Here is a 5,305-nt window from a genome sequence, read left to right on the forward strand (position 1 = left end):
AGATTAGACTTGGTTTTGACTGAATTTCAGATTGAAACTCGAAGAAGAAGAAGAAGAAGAAGAAGAAGAAGAAGAAGAAGAAGAAGAAGAAGAAGACATATATTGCAGAAATTGTAGAAAAATTATAGATAAATTGAAGAAAAATTGTAGACTGTTATTTATTTATTTATTTATTTTTCTTTTATTCATTTACCTATTGTATGAAAGTTGAACAACATTGTATAAAAATTGTATTTAAGTGGATGATTTAGTACTGTTTTGGACAAAAATATATATAAAAAATGTGAAACATACATTTTAGGAGAATCATATCGAGTCCAAATATGTACCCAGTTTGTAGATATTTTGTAGATTATTTGTATTCTGATTGTAGATGCTTTATTTTCTGTTTTCACAAATAAAAAAATGACTAAAACTTCTACAAATCTTCTGAAAAAACGCAATTATGTCAAAATTCCCAATTATGCTACAATTGAATGAGAATTGGGATATTAAAATTTAATGTACCCAGTTTGTAGATATTTTATAGATAAATTGTAGATTATTTGTATTGTAGATGCTTTGTTTTCTGTTTTTACAAATCAAAAACGACTAAAACTTCTACAAATCTTCTGCAAAAAATGCAATTATGTCGAAAATCCCAATTATGTTACAATTGAATGAGAATTGGGATATTAAAATTCAATGTAACCAGTTTGTAGATATTTTATCGATAAATTGTAGATTATTTGTATTTTGATTGTAGATGCTTTGTTTTCTATTTTCATAAATCAAAAACGACTAAAACTTCTACAAATTTTCTGTAAAAAACACAATTATGTCGAAAATCCCTATTATGCTACAATTCTGTGATTCTCCTATATGCTCTTGTTACTCCTTACGAAACTGCTATGCTAAATATGGAATCCAAAATAATATTTCTGCAATTTTTCTTCAAAAAAATAAATAAACAACAGCCTACAATTTTTCTTCAATTTATCTACAATTTTTCTATAATTTCCGCAATATACGTCTTCTTCTTCTTCGAATTTCAATCTGAAATTCAACCAAAACCAAGTCTAATCTTCATCAAAACCCCTCAAAATTGAGATATAAACTCTAAACCATATTCCTAATTATTTACAACAACACCTAATCCAAACAAATAATGATTTTTGAAAACCCAAATTTGAATTCAAAGCTTCAAAGCCTTTTAATGGCTGTCAATGGTGTAATTGCTGCTCTCTTTTCCTTTCCTCTTATATTACTGAAGGAACCCGAAATCATAACCATCAAAAGTTGTTGCTGTGTATGAAACTTTGAAGATTTGACTTCATTTTTGACTGGTTGTAGAAGAAAAAATCTTGATTTTGGACATTAATGGTAGAAAATTTCAATTGTTTTTCTGGATTTAGCAGAGGTTTCTGGGTGTGTGGTGATATGTGGGTGAGGGTGTGGGGTTGGGAGAGAGAAACGTGGGGGGGGGGATTTGAAGGAATATACGGTACCATAAATGTAGGAGTGATATAAGGTACAATCAATGTACAGTTAAAAAACCTTATGGTATATAATTGATAATTAGGTATACTAAATGTAATTATATCAAACCTTAAACATTGAGTGTAATATAGATTTTATATGATATAGGAATGTAAAAATTCCATTATCTAAGCCCATATCATCCCAGCCCACTACCCAAATACCCATTCCCCTTTATTAAAATCCAACCTCCTACACTCTAATATATAGACACATTAGACACCTAAATCAGAAGATCCCTCTCCCCCAGAGATAAACCAAAAACGACGCTATCTCTGATCTTCAAGGAGAACGCCTGAAGACCTTCTCCCAAATGCCCATTTCATCTCACTCACACACAGTAGAAGAACAAATCAGAGCTACGAATTAAAAAAAAAACAAATAAATTTTCAGATCGGAAAACAGATGCTCCGGAAATCAAAGCAAAAAACAAAAAAAGAAAAAGAGAGAAGGAAATTGAAAGTTGTTTCCGATTTTTGTTTAGTTGCTGCGTATGTTCTGGGGTTATCGAGCTGTGTGGGCATAAGAAGTTGCTGATTGTTGTTGTTCCTGCTTCTTCTCTGTGCCTTTGTTTGGCTTTGTCACTCTATTTTTCTGCATTTGAGGTACATACAGAATCCTTACACTCCTGTCTTGATCCACGTGACTGTTTCTCTGATATTAACTGAACATGACTGAATAAATTCTGTTAAATTTGGGTGCCTTGCCTCTATGCTTTTCTGAAGTTGTTATTTTTAGTGTTCAATCTGTTTGGACCATGAGCTAGTCAAAACTTCGTTGAAACTCATCATGTGGGATGGCATGTGATAAAATCTTCATATTAATTTAGATTTTTTAGAGCTTCAGTAATCAATTTGTGTGTAATTCTAGATTTGATCATGTACCAGTGGTTGGGTGGTGTGGTTGTAAAAGTTCTGATTTCATGTTTTGTTTAGTGAGTCAATGATAAAATTTGCAATAATTATATCTCCTAATGTTCACATAATGGTCCGGATTCATCCATTTGAATGTGTTCATCTATTCATGTATTCCATTTTGATTACATCGATCAATTTGACTAGAACTTGAGCTGTTTAATGTGTTACAATTTCTAGAATAACGATGTCCGCAAGGTGTTTGACAATTTACAAACACCCATTGCTTTTCTTTTTCCCAAATAATTTTCATAATTCTTGAGCCCATCACAACAATCCCAAACTTAGGAAATAAATAATTATGAACATCGTAGTTCGCTTTAGGTGCGTTTAATAATAAATCATCGTGGCTATGAGTACGGTTCCTGTGGCATGGTTACGATACGTAAATCCCAATTCGGGTGTGCATTTCATGTGACCCGACCATAACTTCGAACAATAACAAAAATAAATATGTTGTAAATCGCGGGTGCATTTCATGTGATGCGGTTTGCAATGTGTATCAAAACAACAAATGTGTGACAATCGTGACTTGTTCAAGAAATAACTCAATAAATATATTAAACTGGTTATAAAGTTAACAATGCACAATAGGTTTAAAACACGTAATAAATTCGATAATTAGGCCAATTATTGATAGTTGAGCGACCGTGCTGGAATCACGGAACTCGGGAATGCCTAATACCTTCTCTCGGGTTAACAGAATTCCTTATCCGGTTTTCTGTGTTCGCGAACTTTTTAAACAGAGTCAAATTTCCTCGATTTGGGATTTAAAATAAACCGATGACTTGGGACACCATATAATTATTCCAAGCGTGACTCTGAAATAAAGAATACTCTCATTTCGAATAATGTCACTTAAATTGGAAAAATTCCCTATCCCTTCGGGAAAAAGGAGGTGTGACAGCTCTGGCGACTCTGTTGGGGATAAGAACTCAGAATTTTTGGTTCAGGATTCAGAATTACGGACTACACAATTTTGTGTGCGGCCGCACTTCAGGCCGCAGAGGAGTGTGCGGGCCGTTCAGTTTTGTGTGCGGCCACACCCAGGAACTCTCAGATTCGCTAGTGCGACTTCGGAAGCTTATATCATTTTATCTACAAGGTATATTGAAATGATTCCAAAAGGAAAAGTGTAGCCTTCGTGTCTAGTTTTCAGAAAGGTAAAGAAATCATAATTTGAACATCTGTAGAGAAAGTTATGGCCAAAATACTAAAGCCAGATAGTGCAATCACCAAGAGAGTGCGGCCGCACTTGGAATTGTGCGGACCACACATGGTAAGTTCAGAGAATGTACTATATAACCGAGGCTTAGGTTGTTATTTCATTTTTGGACCTTGTGAGCTCGGTTTGAGATGATTTTTTCATGGGTTTTCAAGAAATTCATCGGCCTAAGTAATTCTAATTCGGATTCGGTTAATATACATGAATATATCATTGATTTCGTCATTTAATTAGTACTTTGAGATGGAAATTTGGAAAAAAGTTGTAGAAACTTCATAAACCACAAATTGAGGATTTGAAGGTCGAGTTGTGATCGGAATTGGCTAATTTTGGTATGGTTGGACTCGTGAGTAAATAGGTATTCATATTTTGTGACTTTTACCCGATTTCGAGACGTGGGCCCGGGGAGGCTTATTGGTCATTTTTCTAATTTCTTGCTTTAGCTTTGATTTCATTAGCTATATTAGTTTCTGGTAGCTATATTTACGTTGTGTAATTGTTTTGGCTAGATTTGGGCCACTCGGAGCAGGATATTCGTGGGAAAGGCACTATGACTGATTGATTGAGCTTGGTTTGAGGTAAGTGGCTTGCCTAACCTTGTGTAGGGAACTTCCCTTAAGATTTGGTACTGTTTGATATATGAGCGCCGTGTACGTGAGGTGACAAGTGCGTACACGAGCTATTTGTTGGAAAAACTCTGTTTTCATTAAATAAAATGTTTGTTTTCCTTTAACTGAGCTACACTAACATATCTAATTATTATGTTTAGTTTAGAACAACATGTCTATGTGTTTTAATTGTTTGTCTGATCTTTGTGAAGCATGCTTAGTGAATTTTCTGCTTCTTCCTCGACTTGTACTTAGTCTAAATTGTAGGGGTTTCATGCTGTAGTTGTATTTCTATTGTTTGAGCTGCATATTTACTTTGGGACTATGGAACGGTATTCCGGAAGATCCCCTTGTATTGCATATTTACTTTGGGATTACGGAACGGTATTCCGGGAGATTCCCTTGTACTGCATATTTACTTTGGGACTACGAAACTGTATTCCGAGAAATCCTCTGCACCGCATATTTACTTTGGGACTACGGAGCGGTATTCGGGAGATCCCCCTATACTGCATTTACTTTTGGGACTACGGGACGATATCTTGGAAAATTCCCTGTTGTTATTTTCTGGGTACCGAGCTTTTGACTTCTACGGTTTCATTCATGTTTAATTTTAGTCTTTATTTTACAATGATATTTCATTTCTGCCTTATTTTGTTATATATTTTTCAGTAAGGCCCTACCTAATCTTGTCATTACTCGATCGAGGTTAGGCTTGGCACTTACTTGTACCGTTGTGGTGTACTCATGCCCTTTCCTGCACATGTTTTCGTGTGAATATCCAGGTACTAGCTATCAACCTTGAGTCTAGTTGCGTGGTTGCTGCTTCAGGAGACTTCAAGGTACATCTGCTCGCGTCCGCAGACTTAGGAGTCCCCCTCTATCCCCCGTGTTCATTTTTTCCTTCTTTCTGTTGAAATGATGTATAGAACAGTTAAGACTCTTAAGTAGCTTGTGACTTACGATATTCCGGGTTTTGAAAAAGTGATTATTGTATATGCCGAACGACATCTTTTATGTTTATTATCTGTTAGCCGTTA

The 5,305-nt window shown here is 34.9% G+C and overlaps 1 long non-coding RNA gene across 1 annotated transcript; it reads left to right on the forward strand.

Moving 5' to 3' along the window:
- Positions 1-1,726: 1,726 nt before the first annotated feature.
- On the forward strand, positions 1,727-5,305 carry LOC104225905 (uncharacterized). Its single transcript, XR_710692.2, has 3 exons — positions 1,727-2,123; positions 4,167-4,235; positions 5,051-5,305. It is a non-coding gene; the product is annotated as an uncharacterized lncRNA (long non-coding RNA).

The sequence above is a fragment of the Nicotiana sylvestris genome, chromosome 12 (genome assembly GCF_000393655.2).
Source record: "Nicotiana sylvestris chromosome 12, ASM39365v2, whole genome shotgun sequence".
NCBI lineage: Eukaryota > Viridiplantae > Streptophyta > Magnoliopsida > Solanales > Solanaceae > Nicotiana > Nicotiana sylvestris.